This window comes from Crocodylus siamensis, chromosome 4, assembly GCF_052110815.1.
Source record: "Crocodylus siamensis isolate JL-2025a chromosome 4, ASM5211081v1, whole genome shotgun sequence".
NCBI lineage: Eukaryota > Metazoa > Chordata > Crocodylia > Crocodylidae > Crocodylus > Crocodylus siamensis.
The window spans coordinates 186240497-186259329 of record NC_143398.1 but is presented as its reverse complement, the minus strand read 5'-3'; the positions used below and the strand labels follow the sequence as shown (position 1 = coordinate 186259329).

Below are 18833 nucleotides of genomic sequence, written 5' to 3'. Positions count from 1 at the left end.
TGAGGATGTTACGGTCATGGTAAGTTTACATATAGGCAAGCTCTAAGTGACATCAAGGTTATCAACAAAACCAGGATTTGCTGAAGTAATCTTTTCAGTCTGTACCAGTTTCTAGGGTCCATGGCTTTCATTCAGCAAAACGTTAAAGCATATTCTTAATTTTAAGCACTTTTAAATCCCATTCATATCAATTAAAAGATATTTTACGTAAATATACACAGCAGGATAACCATTTTGTTATACTGCACAATTATATTATAGCCAAATGAGAATGACCAAATATAATATTCTATTTCTGTCTGATACTCGGGTTTTTAAAACACAGATTAAATTAGATTAAGACAGAAAAAAAGGAAAAAAATTTAAAGTATTTTTAAATATTATCTGTAGATTCAGTTTCTTTAGTTCAACACTCAAAAAAACTTTTATGTCATATATTGTACCATGCTTTGCTTTTACTGAATTTTTGCTTACATGCATCCTAAGGAAGCTTTACATGCAAAAAAAATACTGTTGTAGAAGAGTAAGGCTTTTTAATTTGGTACTGCTATATAATGACACAAAACAAAATTTGTCCCACTTTTTCTCAGAAAAGCTGGCAAAATAGCATATTATTCTGGCAGGCAGCCACCATAACATCACTGGAAGGAGTCACTGAGCTTCTTAAAGGCAAACCATCCTGAATTTAACAGGGTTGAAAAAAAATCCCTGAAAGTCTAAAACAACTGAAAATTTCTGTGAGAAAAATATCAGCTTTAAAAATAAGAAGCACCATGGTAAAATATGACTTTAAAGAAGGCAGAGTATCCTTGCAGTGACATTTCATGGCTCCAAGCCAAAACAAATACCAGCTAGGCTGAAAGACATACCCCAAACTCATCAAGCAATGAAGCTATTTAGAATTGAAAAGGCAAAAAGGACTGAAGGTCTTTAAAGTTTAACTGCGTATCTTGGCTATTATGAAGAATAAAAAATAGCTTCTAGTTAACTACAGGTATTGCCATGAAATCCCAGAGTCTATCTAGTGCAAAGTCCAATTATACATGAATCCTGCTTACCGAAATATTAAATAGGAAAAATATTTGCTAAATTGTGTGCATCAATTTTCCTACCTGGTCAGCTAAAATAAAGCCTATACAGACATATTTTTTTAGAATCAGATGTCACACAATGACAATTCATAGAAGTAGGGTCAGAAGAGACCTTGTAGATCATAAAGTACGACCCCCTCCCCTGGGCAGGAGAGAAAACCAGGCTCAAATGATCCCAGCCAGGTAGACGTCAAGCTTCCTCTTAAAGACCCCCAGGGTAGGAGCCAGCACCACTTCCTTTGGAAGCTGGTTCCAGATTCTAGCCGCCCTGACTGTGAAGTAGCGCCTCCCAATGTCTAGTCTAAACCTACTCTCTAACAACTTGTGGTCGTTATTCCTTATTACCCCAGAGGGTGCTAGGGGGAGCAAGGTCTCTCCCAAACCTTGCTGGTCCCCCATAGTGAGTTTATAGATGGCCACCAGGTCCCCCCTCAGCCTTCTCTTGCGAAGGCTAAACAGGTTAAGGTCCCGTAGCCTCTCTTCATAGGGTCTGCCCTGCTGTCCCCAGATCATGCGGGTGGCCCTCCTCTGGACCTTCTCAGTGCTGTCCACATCCCTCCTGAAGTGTGGCGCCCAGAACTGGACACAGTACTCCAACTGCGGCCTGACCAGTGTCGCATAGAGGGGGAGGATCACCTCCGTGGACCTGGTTGAGAGCATAGAGGGGGAGGAACACCTCCTTGGCCCTGCAATAATTGTAAGAGGAACATTATTTCATATGTATTAATTATTCAATACACAAATAACAGTATTTTATAGTCATGTATAAGATTGATATGTTATCATTCAGTAAGAGACGTTTCCAAATATTTTGGTATAATCTAACAGCTGAAACAATGTCCATTTGGCTATTCCACATGTGTTAGTAACAATTCATCTTATCCATTCATGCAAAGAGTTTCTGTTCTTCAGAGCCATGAGGAATTTCCAACTAAACAGGCAGACAAGGTTCTTTGGGTAAATCTGATATCTTTTATTTGAGCTGGTCTAATAAAAGATATCACATTTACCCAGAAAACCTTGTCTGCCTACATTCTTAGATGAACATGGCTACAATCTACAACCTGGAAATAGATACCCATTCTTTTGTCTATTTAACTTTTGCAAACAGAAGAGGAAAGAAATTTTGGTACTCACTGGATTCAGCTCTGTACTGCTCCAAAATAAAATAAATGAGGGCCTAATCCTCCAGTCCTTACTCCCACCAATGGGTGTTTCCAGAGCATAAGATATTCAGGACTTTTGTACAAGCATCCCTGTATAAAATAGAAACTGCCCTGTATTTATGCACAAGCATTGATATCCACCCTGTGTTGGATTCAATTATGTAACTATTATTGTTCCTATTCAAAACGCTCCTATAGTTCACAGGCACCAAAACATGTGGCTCTTTTTCCCTTCCAAAATACCTCCCTGGTTAGGAATGATATCTGCCCAGAAGAGGGGAGAAAATTAATACTGCCAAGGAAAAAATAAAGTCTCCACAACATACAAGGAAACAAGCCAGAGAGCAACCAGAATACAAAGGGGGGGGCGGTCTTTATTTTTCTAAGCACCTCAAAGGTAATGAAGAAAAATTATTATGGACAGCAAGACAGGCCAGGATTTTAGGCAATCTACTCCTTTTTTCCTCCCCTCAGGAATGATGGGAAATGTGGGGAAATCACCTTCTAACAAACAAGTCTCAGACTGGGAGGGAAAGGGAGGCCCAAGCAGGCACGAAAGTGACAGATGATCTCCTGTGGGGGGTGGGAACAGGAGGGTCCCTGCAGCAGGCAAAAGGCCTAGTTGCTCGGGGGCGATGTACAAAGCCGTGTGCTGCCGGTCTTTAAGACAAAGTTTCCCTCCCGCCGGATGATGCCAGTCGGCGATGGAGATGCGCGGCACAGCTGACGTTGCAGCCATCCCCACGCCAGCAGCGGGTGCTGCAAAGGCGGGCGCCGCTCTGCCCGCTGCCGCCACAGCGGCCCGTGGGGCCTTCCTCGCCCCGCGTGGGGGAGCAGGGTCGGGGGCGGCGGCGATGGGGGGCCGCACCTGCCACGGCGCTGCCCTGCCCTCCCCGCGGCCAAGGCGCCCCGCGCGCCGGGGCCAAGGCCAGGACAGGGAGGAAGCGCGGGCGGCTACAATAACAACCACGGCCAAAATAAAATAAAATAAAAGATAAAAAAACCCCCGGCAGCAGCAGCAAGCCGCGCACCCGGCCCTCTGCAGCCGCACAGCCGTGGCACCCCGCGCGGCCCCTCGCGCTTACCCCGGGCGGGCCCCGCTGCTCCAGCTGCTCCTCCCTGCGGCCGGCCGATGCCGGCGGAGCTGAGAGGCGGCCGCAGACGTCCGGCGCCCGCAGCGGTGCCCGCGACTGCCTCCGCCCCGCCTCAACTGGCGGCGGCGGCAGCGAGCTCCCTCCTCCGGCTCAGGCCCCCCTTGCCACAGTAGTGCTGCTGCTGCTGCTGCCGCCGCCACCCGGCGCTGGCATCCTCCTCCCCGCGCAGCACCGTGAGCGGAGCTGGCGGTCAGGCCGGGGGCGGCCCGGCCCCTCCTCCCCGCCCTGCTGGCTTGAGTCACCAGCACCAGGGGCCGGGGTGGCCGCTCCGCGTCGGAGGCCAGGGGCGGCCCTGGTGTTGCGGGGGCCCTTCCGGGCAGGTGGTGCTGACACTGGTTCAAACCTTTGGGACCAAAGAGAGACGCGGGGCCCCCAAATGAGCCCTCCGACCCTTTCCTTTCCAAGGGGGTCTGCCACAGCCAGCCCCGAGCTCGGGGACCCACGCCCCCTTGGGCAGGCTGGCAGCCCGGTGTGTAGTGGCAGATTAAGACTTATTGGGGCCCTGAGCAAACAGAAAACTGGAGGGCCCCCACCAGGCGAGAGCAGGCTTTCTTTGGGCCTGCCACCAGACTAAGGCTGGGCCCACCTGGCATCCTCTCCACAGCCAGGGTGAGCCAGGGGGCACAAGCGCCACTGAGGTGAGGGCAGCCTTGGCTTCGACCCAGCCTGGCCCTCCAGCCCAGCAGGTGTTACACAGCCAGGGCTGTAGTCCCCCAGTACTGCGGGACAGGCTGGGGCCTGTGCCAGGGGTAGCAGAGGGAAGACATGGGCTCCATGCCACCCCAACTGCATGCCTGCCCCAGCAGGGCAGGGCTGTCATGGCTCCTCCTGTTCCAGTGGTGCTGGTACCAGCAACTGCCCATAGATGGCAGAGAGCAGGAGCAGAGCCACCCATAGGTCCTCCTGGCAACAGACAGCCCCCGGGAAAGCTGCCACCACCACCAGCACGGAGCCTCACACCAGCCCCCAGCCATGGCCCAGCCGGAAGGGAGGAGGCACGCACTCCCTGCCCCAGATGCCCAGAGCCAGGATGCCTGCCTGGGCCATGCTGCTCCTGATGCCCCTAACTGGCAGGGGCCCCTGGACCTGGGACCCACAGGCCCATGCTTTAATCCACCCTGGTTGTGTGTGTATAGGGCCTAGGGCCAGACTTCAAGCTGGGGCTTCCTCATGCTGCCCCTGAGGTTTTCCACAGAAACTCAAAGGGATGAGTCAGCTTGGGACTATTCTTTTTTGGTTAAGCAGAAACTATCAGCTAAAGAATCAAGAATCTGATTTATTTTAGTTTTGTTTATAATCCACTACTACTGCCAAAAACGCCTAGCCGCAAATATCAGTGAAAGAGAACTAAGGAAACTTCTTTGTCTTCCAGCAGGATTGAGGTGATGTTGCTGTGCTGGGCAAGGAGATATGTTTGAAACAAAAACAGCTCTGGGTATTTTCTACTGTACCAACAGTCTGGGTGGTAGAGACATAAACCATCTTCCATGTACCACAGTACCCTTCCTCAGGCCTCTGACACAGAAGCAGACACAGCTAAATAGCAGACTGATAAGAAGGGGTATTATCACCTGTGAGGAGAAGGAGTTAGGGAGCAGCATGAGAATTATAATGCACCATGGAGTCACTGTCTATGTTATGTCCCTGCTGCTCAGTTTTGAATAGACTGATGAATATCTGTTCCCAAGCTCCTCTGGTTTGAGACATTAGAAGACAGAACAGGGGTAAGCAAGTATTTTGGCTGCCAAGCGATTTAATGAGTGTTGGTACACTGTCAAGGGCTGCACAAGTAAAAATCTTTCAGAAGGTATTTTAAACAAATTATAGGTAAAAAACAAATACATTAAAAATCAAAATCTACTATAACTTTTTAATTTTGTTTCAAAAAATATTTTTGTCCTGATTTGTTTTTTGAATAGTGTATATATAGGCAATTGCATGGTAGCTGAAAATAAAGTCTTATTTTTGTATACTGGGGGGGCGGGGAATAAGTGGGAAGATGTTGTTGTTTGCGTGGGACAGGTGTGTAGGTGGTGTGTGCAGCTAGGTCCTAGGAGCTGACCGGGGGTGGGGGGTACAACAGAGCTGGCCCAGTGCAGTACAGTGCAAGTACAGTCTGCCCACCCCCACCGCCCCCACTGTCCCATCTGGCCTGCGACTGCCCCCAAGGCATTCCACATGGGACTGAGCCATGCCTGGGGGCAGGCCATACCACGCTGTCATCCCACATCCACCAACAGCACCACCTGAGCCCCAGGCCCAGCCAGCATACACAGCTTCCTGGTGGGGCTGCTCCCACTGCTTCTTCTAGGGTTACCATATTTCCATAGAAGACACCTGTGGTGGGGAGAGGAACAGGAAAGGGTATATGACTGCGGGAGGGGCAGTGATATGCCTGTGCCCTGCCTCTCACTCCTAAACTCCTGCCCACCCAGCACTGCCAGTGCCCCTTACTCCCAACCTGCAGCCCCCTCCCCCCAACCCAGCACTGCTGGTGCCCTTCACTACCAACCCAGACACCCCGTCCCTCCAGCCCTGCTGCCTATGCTGCTTCTGCGTGCACATGCACTCACACACACGCACTCTGCCCAGGCCTGTGTGCAGAGCACGTGATCACTTTGCCTGCTGCTCCCAGCCCCAAGCATCCAAGATGCTTCTATCAGGAAAAGCAGAGGCAAAGCAAATACCTGGACATTTGCTCGCATTTTAAAAACCCGCCCAGACAGAAGGACAGGGAACCAAAAAAGAGGATACGTCTTGGAAAAACCGAATGTATGGTAACCCTAGGGAGGCAGCAGCTCTCCCTCCTCATTCTGGTAACCCAACATTCCTCAAGATGGAAGGATGACAGAGAATGCCAGTGCAAACACTACCACTCCCCCACCTGATCCTATCCTGTGAGCCCTAGGTCAGGCAGGCCCATTCTTGCTAAGAGGCCTAAGAATGAGTATTGAGGGTTTCAGTGGAGCCCCTTCCTGGCCTGGGGAAGGATGGGAAACACTCCTGAAGCTAGAGGTGCATGAGGAACAGCAGAGAGCAGAAACTGGACTCACTGGAACAGGCCTCAGCAGCCCATAGCATGTGGCTTACACTAGAACATCATTTGGAGAAACTCTGTCCTCAGGCAGGCAGTGCAAGCTCCTGGTGGCAGCAGGCAGCAGTTTCCTGTTCTGCCCATATGGCAGCCAGCAGCCTGGAAACTATCCCCACTTAAGGAGTGGGGAGTTCAAAAAGCAAGAGCTTGAAGAAATCATGGCTGCTTATACACATGCTTGGGGGTCGGGGGAGTCCAATAAGACTGGTCCCCAGGCAGCTGCTCTAATTAAAATGCCTCACCATCATGTGTATTAAGCTCCCACGTGTTTAAAAATGGCTGCAGGATGCTTTATCTAAACTTTATCCAATCAGGTTTAGTTAAAGTGCCCTGCGGCCATTTTAAAATGTGTGGGGGCTTAATACATGTGACACGGTGGGGATGCTGCAGCATTCTAATGAAGACGTGGAGCAGACTCAACTAACTGCATCTGCTCCAACGCATTCTAATTAGCCAGTAAACGCATGTATAGGCAGCCCATATTAAAGAAATCTTCCTTATTTGGGGGCCAGCCCTAACTAGCAGGCTCTCCCCCCAAGCTTTGAATTTTGTGTGTGGGCAGCAGTGACCTTGGCAATACCACCTCCCCCAGCTCCAGAGTAATTCCAGCCCTTGAGGGAAAAGCAGCACAAATTAGAGATGGGTCAGAGATGACTCAGGCCCTCATAGGAGTGAATCTGAAGGCTCCCCTGGTGGCCCAGAGCTCCAACATGTCAGAGACATCAGCATTCCCTTCACCTCTCCCTGCTGCCAGGGCAAGACAGGCTGATCCTCAGTCCTGGGTGTTTGCTCCCCTCAGGCAGCTGTGCCATGCTGCTCTTCTGCTCAGAGAGCTTGAGTTAAACCCCAGTCACTGTAGCTACAGATTCAGAAAAGTGTTCCCTTTACTGGCGCTGACAATGACGTGTCAACACCGGTGATTCCAGCGGCCTTCTGATTACCCTGTGATTCCAGATGGAGAATGCTGCCATCTTCAAATAGCATTACTGCTGGCTTTAAACTCTCCACACTTGCTAGGTGGCACCTCCAAGTTATCTCAAGTTCTCGGGCCCTTTGTGGCCCTACTGGCTGGTTGGGCTGGCTCGTGACCTCTCTCTCCAACACCCATCCTGTGGCACAGACAACTGCTTGGGAGTGCACCGTAACTCCTGAATGATGCATCCTAAAAGGAGCCTCCCTCCTCCCTGTGGAGCCTCCTGTCTGCCTTTTCTCTCTGCCCTCTTTCTTGGGTTTAACTACATGAGAATGAAGTTGCAAATGGTCACAAAGTACAATTAAAAGCCTCCAACGGAGCACATTTTTTTCTAACACTATTTCTACTTTTCCTATTTTTCCTAAAATAATTTATCTTGTAGGTATAATCTCTGGTGCGACTTTTCAAAATTTTCTGCAGCATGCAAGGCAACTTGAGAAAAGAGACTGCATTCTAGAGAGAGCATTCGGTATCTTCTTCAAAAAGGAAAACCATTTTCTAGGGGCGCTGGCAGCTGCTGCTCTGGAAAAAGAGAGCTGTCACTTAATGTAGAGGAATAAAGCAAGGGTCTCCAAAGGTCATTCAGTCCAATGTCTTTCCTCAAGAAACAAGCCTCTCCTGTGGACAGGATTTGATTTTGTACAGGGAAACACCTTTGGATTTCCAGTCCAGTCTTGTAATCACTTAGCCATTGCACTTAGGCAAAATGGAGTCTACAAACAGACTGAATAAGCCATGTATGTTATGAAGGTGTTAGGGTAGGGCACTGATAACCAGCTTGACTGGATCCTCTGCCATGCCCACACGCTGCAGAATTTCATGCTTGAAGGTCAGGAGCTAACTTTCCTGCAGTGCTGCATGTGAGATGGTAGGTAGGGCAACAATAATGGTCTCTGGGTAGGTCAATGAATGCGGACTCAGGAGGCCTCGAGTCACTTCCTGGCTTAGCTACAGACTTCCTGCGTGGCCTTGAGTACATCACCTAACTTAGCCAGTGTCACTTCCCCACACATACCTGTATCACCCCCCATTTCTTCCGGCGTGGGAGAAGCTTTCCTTCCAGCATCTTCCGACAGTGTTTCCAACTGTTCCACGGAAAGAGTAAAAAAAAAAAAAAAAAAAAAGTGAGTGAGGCAGGGCTCTGTTTGATCTGTGATCCTCAGGATTACACAGCCACAGGATGAGGGGCAGGCAGTGGTGCCGGGGCTGTCCTCTCAGCCCTGGTTCCCGGTGGTGCCCTGAAATGACCAGGTGAAGCCCGAGCACATGAGGGATGGCATGAGGGCCCCTTCTGTCCTACATGCTGAAGTCAAGTGTGGAGCAGTCTTCCATACAGGAGCCTCAGCTCAGCCCCGCCCCTGCCTCCACTGCTTTCCCTCCTCCTCATAACATCTTCTCAGTTTCTCTGTGCTTCCCCCTCCCTTGGGCAATGTGAGCATCTTTCCTGCCTATTCCTGCTGCACTTGCTAGCTCCTCCTGAAAACGCTTCGTAGCTCTACTACTACCTTTGCTGTCCACCCTCCATTCTCTACCAAAAGGGTAGCTACCTCCTTTCTGCGCCTTCCTGCGTGTGTCCAGGGTGGCAGGGCTTGCAAAGCCCAGGTCAGGAAGTATTGTTCAACCCACACAATTCTTGGACATGGCACCTGACCAATGAAATGTGCCATTTAGCATCTCTCTGAGCAGCTCTAAGAGAACAGACCCAAGCTACCCATTGTATTGGAAAGATTAGGTCAGCAGATTGCGTGGAAGAGAGGACATTCCATACTAGTCCTGCAGAACCAGCCAGCGTGAGCAGAGGAAAGACACAGCACAGGCATCCTTCATCTACACTACTGGACATCCAGAAAGCAATGAGCAAAGTAGCTAGAGGGACTTAAGGTGAGGGGCTGGTGAACAGACTCCACTGCATGGCTAGAGGCAACCTCTGTGCAGAGATTACAGACCAGATACTCAAACACAATGAAACAGTGAAGATCCTGCAAAATGCACGGGGTCAGCTGGGGGAGCCAGGAGATCTTTTGTGGGCCAGCTTCCTGGGGGCTCTGTTACAGAAGGTTTTACAAGATATTTACCTCAGACATGTAGGACGAGTCTTCTGTATCCAAGGTCTGGCACCCGTCAGCATAAATCCCTGTAAACAAAAACACATCCACAGTCAGCTCACCTGCGACTCATTTCCACTTTTAGGACTGATTTTTTTAGCTGTGGTTTTAGCATCACTGCAAAGTGGTGTCCTGCAAGCTTTTGTTCTAATGGGCCTGTCTAGACTGCACTGTACCTCAGCAGAGTGCTGCAGTGAGGTACGCCATGCCTGCTTCTGTGCATGCTGCCTTCCCAAACCAATACGATGTTACCACCCAGTGGTGTGGTGCTGGCTGAATCCAGTCAGCTCTGGCTCTTGGATGAGCCTACTGATGCACACACAGCACCTGACTTCCATTTCAGGCAAGGGACAGCTCATGCAGAGCACATGCTGCGTTCCTCATTGTGCTGATCCCTGGTGCAGTACTGAAGCACACAGACATGCCCAGTGCATAGGAAGAACCAATCCATGCTCTTTTTTTTCTGGAGGAGGTTTTTCTGTTTTGATGCATTTTGGTGCTACCTCTGGGGCATGTTTGTGTAGTGCCTAGTGCATGTTAGCAAGGGCCCCATTGTGCTGTCCTAACAGCAATCCACTCAGCAATCCATGTGAAAGAGCTGGTTCTTCAAAACCCACAATTAGGTACAGCTTTGGGTTCATTTTGTAGGCTATCAGTGGAGTGTCTTGCTATGGAAGGTTGTGTAGGGAATTGCCAGACTGAATTAAAACCATGTGGAAGATGTGAAGTGCTTCCCTTTAAAACATGCCTTTCTTTGCCAGAAAAAGTCAGTTCTGGAGAAATCCCCCACACTGGTAGCATAAGTGTTCTCTAGTACACTTAGAGACAGTCTTTCACCATCCAAATGATCACTGAGATTAAAGGAATGAAAGAATTAAAGAAATTACAGACAATTATAAAGACATTAGGGGAAATAAATAAAACCCTTTAAAAAAGTGCAAATCTCATACATTCACCTGATCTCTGTGCTTTCAATGATGGTGCTCGTTCTTCAACATTCTCACTAAAAACAAAAGGAAACAGTCATTTGGATTCAGAGGCAAACAAGAGTAAAGGTCATAACATTAGCATTTCAGTAGTATTTGTCATCTTCGTTCCTTGTTCTCCACATTTTTGTGCTGAGCACATTGTCAGTGCTGTAAAAACAATGAAAAATACTGATAGGGCTTTACAGATTCTTGACCACATCCAGTTGCTCTGAGGTGAGGACATTGTCCTGCTGAAATACTATATGGCTGCGAATCTAGAGTCTGGAAATCTGCCTGTGACTGCTACTAATCTGCTGGATGGCTCTGGGTAACATGCTGCATCTCAGTTCTCTCTCTGGAACGGACGCTTAGGGCCAGTCCTATGTACTGTTCACATGTGTAACTGCATTGCTTCACCCTTGTGCAGTTTGGGATACTAATTCTCAGTGGTGGAATAGGACTGCCCTTGGAACTGGCCACTGCACCCTTCATTTAACATTTGGTGGCTGAAATGGCTACATAACCCAGGGGTTGCTTCTTTGCATTTGGAAGTAGGATAAAACCTTGGACCACCTCATGTCCCCACTTACCTCTCAATTTTGGCTGCCAAGGGGGCAAGCTTGGAGGAGAGATGGAGACAGCTCTAGGCAAAGCCTAACTCATGACCTAGTGGAAATGATCCCCCTCCACCACAACTCCCATTCTTGCTGTACCACCAGAACAGTAGAACAGTTACCTTAATTGTTCACTGTACATGGATGAAATCAATGGGCTACCCCAGTACAGAAAGGTATCCTCTGTCTGCTGCAGCTCCTCTTCTTCCCACTGCTGCCCTACTTCACGCTTTTCCTCCACCTTCTCCTCTCCCTCCTCATTCTCAGTACAGGAGGCTGCCAGTTGTTCAAGAAGGACCACCTTGGGCTGAAGAGCTTTCAGAATACTCAACACAGGCGTCAGCAGCTTGAAATCAAAGGGGAAATTTTTGAAGAGGACGCTTCCTCAGAATCCTTTCTGAACCAGCTTTTCCTACAGGTCACCAATGAGAGTGAACTAAACCAAGCCCCTTTTAGACTTGCATTTGGATCCATCCTATGAACTTCAGCTGAGCACCCAGAAAAATCAGGACTGTGCAATGACAGGTTTAGTTAAAGGAAAACTGCTTTGTCCATCTGTTGCATTTCAACTTTCTGTTTGAAAGATGAGAAACAAACACTAAAGAGTCAGTACGCATGTCAACTATTAAAACCAAATTCTTCTTCTAGGCCCCAGTTCAGGAAGGCACTTAAATGCACCTTTCTAAGCAGGTGCCATTAATTCCAATTAGCCACTAGCTCAGGCTTCAAAGTTATGCAAATACTGAGATTCTCTGTCCTAGGCCTAAACACTGCAAATCACTGAAGCCTGTGAGCACTTCTATTGACTCCGGCCAGATTTCTGTACTTAGTCTTTTCCTGGATCAGGGCTCTAGCAGGGTCACAAATGAAGGGGTTTTTTAAACCAATCCACACATGAACATGTCTGTGTCACAAGCTGGTCAGTTCCCGCTCTCTAAACAGAAACTCTGGTGTTGTGATGAGACCCAACTACTCAATTCCATAGGTAGCTAAATAAACTGGGTCAGGGTTACCTGTCACTGTTTTCACATCTGGGTTACCTGCACTCATTGCCTGGTTTACACTGTCTCTGATACCCTTATTTTGGGCAGCAGGACTCTTGGGACCATTGTCTGAGCCACCCAAAGCTCAGACAATGCTTCTCTCTGCATTAGCTTGAAAGAGGACAAGAGTTGCAGCTCTATGGAGAACAAGGTCCTGAAACCGTCCCTCATCACTCCAGACACCCACACAACAGCCCCCATATTTATCAGTCTCGAGTTTTGACCCAAGCCTTTCAGGGGAGGCAAAGCCCCTCATACTGCCACACCTCGTCTTCTCTTCCTAGTGATCAAATGGCCCTTTTGGCTTGAGCAGCTGCTTTTGAACCAGTCTCTGCCATCAGTAAGCAAAGCAGAGAGCTGTAACTCTCTTGTCCATATGCTTAATCCAAGGGATATCAGCCTTCTTATCCCCAGACAGATTTCTTAGAAACAGAATAGATTCAAGATTAGTGAATTTACTGACCATTAATTCAGAATCCCAGCTACTGAGGCTCCTCCACACCGATGACCCACTGCAGGCTCTCTAGAAGATGGTCCACCACCTTTATAAGAGCATTCAGCATTCACAGTAGAGGGGCTTTCAATACCACATGAACATCTTAAAAGATCTAGTTACAGCAAAATGGCATTCACAAAACAGGATTGCCCCCTGGCTTATTCTTCCCACTTACCTCCCCTGGTCTTACAACTGGTTGTCCTATGTTACCCAGACTGTCATCTTTTCTCTGTGCCTCAGATCTTGAGCTTTCAACTTCAAAGCACTTCTCACCCAGTGATGCTCTTAGGTTTCTTAGGCCATCCCCAGTTTGAGCAACGAATGCTTCTTGCAGTCCCTCAAGATGCTCTGTTTTTATGGTAATCACTTGTAACTAATCAGACACCATGTCTGAAGAAATGGGTACGTATTTGGCTGTAATATGAGGAACTCTTTTCACAGGCAACTCCTGCGTCTCAGTTGGGGTCTCATTTGTACTTGAACCTGGGATTGCATCTTCAGAACTCCCTGTTTTGGGCTCTGCACTAACAGACATGTTGTCAGCAATTTTGTCTGGGTTCATCACAATTCGGGTCACTGCTGGTGGACTGTCACTAACACTGTGTAAAAGGGGGCAATCAGAGAGTTCTTCAATTATTACAGTAGCCACAGGTACCACAGGAATACATGGGTTTAAAATTGTTTTTGGAATCTTCTTGATCATGCCAAGATCAGTAGGGAGTCTTTCAATAATCTTAATACCTTCTGTTGTTAAGGATAAAGTAGGCAATGTCTCCTCCTCTGAATTGGCTTGAAGGTCAGGTTTGGCTACTTCTTTTGCTATTGAAGCTGCTATTCTATGAGCTAAAATATCTTGCCTATTTGTTAGGTCTCTGCAAACAAAAATGTCAGAATCCAAATGTTCGATGGTGCTTGTGCAAGCTGAATGGAACAGGTCTCCCAGGGCCTGGCTGTCTTCAGTGTGTAAAGCTTCTCTTTCACTGGTATGTTCGTTCATGTTCTTCTCATGTTCTGACAGGAGTACTTGCACAGCATGTCGTATTTTTCTAGTTGTATCCGTCAGTAACAACATCTTTTCTGCATCCAAACCCACACTGGGAAAGAGGGAAGAAAGTGTTGACACAAGATTTGCTGTTAGTTTCTATGATAAGAGAAACTATTTTACTAAGTTCTTGTGATAAACTGTTTGGGTTATCCAAAGGATCAGTAACATCTCTTAGTGTATTTTCAACAGTATTGTCAGGTTCAGCAAGGTTGTGAAGTGGTAGTTCTCCAGGAAAAGTTCTGCAATGTATTCCCAGAAATCTCTTGGAAGACCAAATCACAGTCTGCTTCAGAAAGAATCATGCACCCATTTCTTAAACACTTCTGCATGTTGAATTTAGACTAAAATTGTATCAAAAGCTTGTTATAGACCAAATCAGCAATTGTTTGAATCCTAGCATCCTCCCTGGAATGTGGATGTTCAATATGCTGGCAGGATGAGTTCTTGTCTTCAGAGATTTCTGCTATAACTTTACTGATGACCTTCATGTGAATCAAGCCACATTCTGTAAGTTGCATTTTCTTTTCTGTAGAGCAAGATGTGCTGACGGTGGCAGAGAGAATGTTAGATATAATCAGCAGGCTTTTATCTTCCAAAAATCTGTGGCATACCCCCATAGTAGATGGAGTGGGACTTTGGCATCAGGCGTTGCTTTCAGTAAAATCTTCTAAAGGCTTCTCATCCATTTCCCCAGGTTCTAGAAGTCTATACAGAGCTGAAGATGCTTTTGCTAAGGCTTCTTCCTGCTGGTAATCAGTTCTTTCTCTCTTTATCAAAACACTCTTGTTGTTTTTCATGTCTGCATAAACTGAAATTTTGGAAGCACTTTCTTGCAGAAAGTCAGAGAAACTGGAGTGAATAATTTTGGCTGTCAATGTGTCTATGTCAGGGAAGAGATCCTGATCTTCAGAAAGCTACAGGTCCGTCGCCTGGCATATGGAAAGCTTATTCAACACTGAATCAACTATATCTGTGCTGATATGTGAAGGATCATTTATGAAGACTGCACTCTCTTGAGCAAATAGGGTTTGTGAAAGAACCATTTTGCTCATTAGTTCATAGTGTATTTCTTTCAAAAAAGCATCATCATAAACACTGGTTGGTTACCACAATGGCTGAGTCTGAATTGTGTATGTTGGCAGGGGCTTGCTGTGAGCTCCCTGTACTGCCTTATGTGGTACATCCTCTTCAGGAAGTGTCTTTCTGTGTGATGAAAACAAGGACTTTCTTGTAAACTGCCTGCCAATCTGGGGTTGAGTTATTCTGGAGCAAACAGCCCTTGGCTAAGTTACTGTGTCCAGGGTGGATGTAGAAGGTTTAAGCCCCAAAGCACCTGTGCAAAAATTCAGCTTCCTGATGCCCCCTGATGTAGGTTGTAGAAACTCAGGTACTTGACGCTGACTTGAAATTTGTCCTTCCCATTGCACTTGTTCCTTATAATCTGGCACTTTTCCCTGGACATTAGTTAGTAAAAATAATTTTCTAAATATGCCTGTTTTAGGGCGATCTTTTTGCAGTCAGGAGAAATAGCTTCCCTAATGGGATAATTTTGTAATTTGCCACCTTCAGCTATCATGCACATGCGCGTTCTGCAAAAACTAGAAATTCTGTCAGCATGATGAGGAAGTACCGCTGCTGGTTCAGACTCTAGCAGATTTTCTGCCCAACACTCTCTGTGTAGAGGCAGTGGCCTTCTTTTGGAGACAGGCCAGGTGACTCTTGTGAAAACAATGGGGTTGGCTCTCCTCTGCTCCCTCTCTTCACACATCCAGGTGATCTGCTAGGTATTCTCTTTCTACCTCTGAAGACAAACTTCTTGGCATTGGCCTCAACTCCCACGTCTCTCTCAGCAATGTTTTTCTCTTGATATTGTATTATTGCTGAATATATGATGTCTGTTACCTCAGCCACACACTGTGTCATTATATTTCTGTCCCGGAGTTGGTAAACCAAGCTCACGGTGTCACGGTTGGGCAGCCGGGTGGTGGCGGATTGGAACACGAACAGGTGGGATTAGCGGCGGCAAATTTTTCGATAGCCTTGGACATAAAAGGAGGTCCACCGTCAGATTGTATTACATGTGGTATTTTCCAAACTGCGAAAATGCTTGTTAATGCAGTGATGACAGCTGCGACGTGTCTTTTGGAGGGGGACAACTGTTAACTGGCGTGTTCCTAAGTCAACAATTATAAGTCCTTTATTAGGAACTGCTGCCCCCTGAAGAGGACCCAGGAAGTCAATCTGCCAGGATTTACCTGGAGCAAAGGTATCTTTGTCGAGTGCCCTCTTGGTGTTCCCTGTCGGGTGCAACTTCTCTTTTGCGCAAGCTGGACAAGCTTGGGCGATCCTTTTCCAGTCTTCGTGGGACCCAAACTTAGATTCTTCTTGAGCTGTATGGTGCCGCTTGTGATAGCAGGCTTTTGGGCCCAGGTGGCCCCAGTGTTCATGAAGCCAGCTTAAATATGGGTCAATACACGTAGTACCGTCTACAGCCTGGGTGGTGAGTACATCAACTGTAGTTGGTTGTTCTAACAGCTTATCAATCGTCTCATGGACAGGATCAGTATCGGAACAACGGGACTTCGTATGTCGTATCAAGACAGGATGGAAAACTTGGATAAAAGCATGTATATTTCTTCCCATAATGTAAGATGTTCTTTCGGTGATGCCGTTCCAGTGATTATTTTATAGATGTAGTGAGGGTCTATAGCTAGGATCGGTACAGGAAGAGTTCCGTCATGGTTTCGTACGCAATGTCGTACGACTTCTCTGAAGCCTAATTATTCATTTTTCTGAGCAGAATCACAGCTTGCGTGGATTCGATGTTCCGAGCATGGACGGCAATAAAACCCATACTTCCCGCCTTCACGGGTGGAACTGTCCGATGCCATCCACGCTGGTTGTGTGGTGCCATATAATACGATGCCACAGGTTTCGACAGTAACTGGCGAAGGTGGTACATCCTCATGCTTCCAGGCATGCCACTGGTAAAGATGGTTTAACACCAGGGCACTCCAGGTAGACAATTTGCCCTGGAAGCATGGGTCCGGCTGGTCATGTAGGAGTCGTGGTAGCAGGGTCGCCCCCACCGCTCTCAATTTTCCCTTTCCAATAGCCAATGGCTCGGCTAATTGGGCAGCCAGGAGGGTCTTCCCAACGACACCATATCTATGCTGGGCTGCCTGGAGAGTGCAATGAACAACGAAAACCAGATTCCCATCTGGATTTTTTACGGTTACAAAAAGATGTTCTTCTGTAAATCCAATCATAATTGTTAAGGGCACTCCAAAGTCGATATCATGTAAAGTGGTAGCCTGAACAGATGTCACTAGCTCATTAAGGGCTTGAGTGTCTTTTGAAGACCATGGCATTTTCTGCCTTGTCTTTTGTCTGATTTGCCTCTGTATTCAGGCTAATATTGGTAAATGCTGAGGTGTTACATAATTTCAGTACCAATTCAACTTTCCTAATAATGATTGAAAGTCGGTTTTCTTTACCAGGACTCTGGTCCTTTAGGTCGAAGTCGATGGTGTCATGAGTCACTCCGTATCTCGTGGTTCTGACAAAAGTTGTCCCTAGAAAACTAATTCGGTCCGCTGGTGTTAACTGAGACTTTTTCTGATTGATGATCCATCCATCTTGAGTCAGGTGTTGCACTAACGCAGTCGTGATGTTACTAACCAATTCCATCGTTCGTCCCATTATAGCTATGTCGTCTATGTAGCTCTATAGCTTGATATGGCGGGCATCGGGATTATGCTGATAGAAGCGCTCAAGACTTTCATTAATAGCACTAGTTGCTAACGCCAGGGCGTTGCAATAGCCTTGCAGGCAGACATTCCAATGATACATCTTCCCCCGGCACACATTTAAAATACCTTCGCTGTCATCTATTGGAATGGAAAAGAACATATTTTTAAGGTCTAACATTGTCCCGACCCATTCTATAGCTTGATATATGGCCATTTCGTTCAAACTCTGAATTAGAGTGCAGGGTGCCAGTTGAGTTAATATGGTGCAGCGTTTATTAACTTCGCGGTAGTCCACCACAAGGCGAACTTCCTCCGGCTTCCCTGGTTTGGGTATCCCCCATCCGGGCGATAGTCGATTGCTGGCTGGGATTGGTGTAATTGAGTGGTCTTTTACTAGACCTTCTAGTAGGATGTCAAGAGATTCCTGAAGATGAGGTTTCGTAGGTATCAGGGTATATCGCCACACGGAGTTTACTCGTAAAGTAGGTCGATGCCATTCAGCCTCTGGCATGGTCGTTATGGGTAGCACTTAAAGTACCTTGTATTTTAAGTCTAGCACTCAGATGCCTGGTACTCCTAGGAGATTGATGGTCCCTAATACTGCATCAAGTCGTTTCAGACAACCTTCGACAAGGAACTTCATGCACTTCATGGCTGTTACAGTATTTAGTCCTTGTAGCATCATGACTTTGGTTGTTGGGAGATGCGGGATCGATGGTTTTATTACATTTACTTGCGCTCCGGTGTCAAGTAGAAACTTGGCGATAGTTGTTCTAAGCGGGTCATCAGGATTTTGAACTTTGATCGTAGCATACGGGCGCTGGTCGTTATAAAAGATTTTCAGGTTGTTGATGGCAACATTAACAGTCATACGTGGGTTCAGATTTTCTACTTCTTTGACTTCTTTTCTCTCCTGCACTCCTTCAGATGTAAAAGTTACATTCGTTTCGAGTTTGGTTTCTGATTCGCTTCGTCGTATTCAGCTCTGGTTCAATGCGTTTTTCTTAAGCTCGGTTCAAAGTTTCTTAAACTTTGAGTGGTTTTGTTTCAGTTCGGCATGCTTCAAATTGGTTTGCTTCAGATTGTGTTGCTTTGATTCGTTTTGTTTACGTACACTTTGGCTCATTTCAATTCCTGTTTGCTCATTGTTCGTCGATTCATTTTGCATTGTTTCGCTTTGATGCAACTCATTTCGTTTCGGCTCGTTATGCTCAAGTTTGGTTCGTGTCAAGTCATTTTGTTTCGGTTCGTTTCGTTTACGTATGTTTTGGTTTGGTTCGGCTTGTGTCATTTTATATGGTTTCAGTTGTTCGTTTCGTGGTTGTTTACGCT

General features: G+C 47.0%; 1 protein-coding gene and 1 pseudogene across 2 annotated transcripts in view; both read right to left on the bottom strand.

Moving 5' to 3' along the window:
• HECW2 (HECT, C2 and WW domain containing E3 ubiquitin protein ligase 2) overlaps positions 1-3555 on the bottom strand; it is a 329502-nt gene extending 325947 nt beyond the window's left edge. Inside the window, exons 1-2 of one of the 2 annotated variants that reach the window (XM_090045209.1) lie at positions 3343-3360; positions 2229-2347 (exon numbers count right to left, since the gene is read on the bottom strand). The gene's annotated coding sequence lies outside the window, so the exon portion shown is untranslated. Of the gene's footprint in view, positions 1-2228; positions 2348-3342 lie in introns of both variants that reach the window. The other variant, XM_090045208.1, reaches the window with a different exon arrangement.
• Positions 3339-16489, bottom strand: LOC149867331 (uncharacterized; annotated as a pseudogene).
• Positions 16490-18833: the final 2344 nt, after the last annotated feature.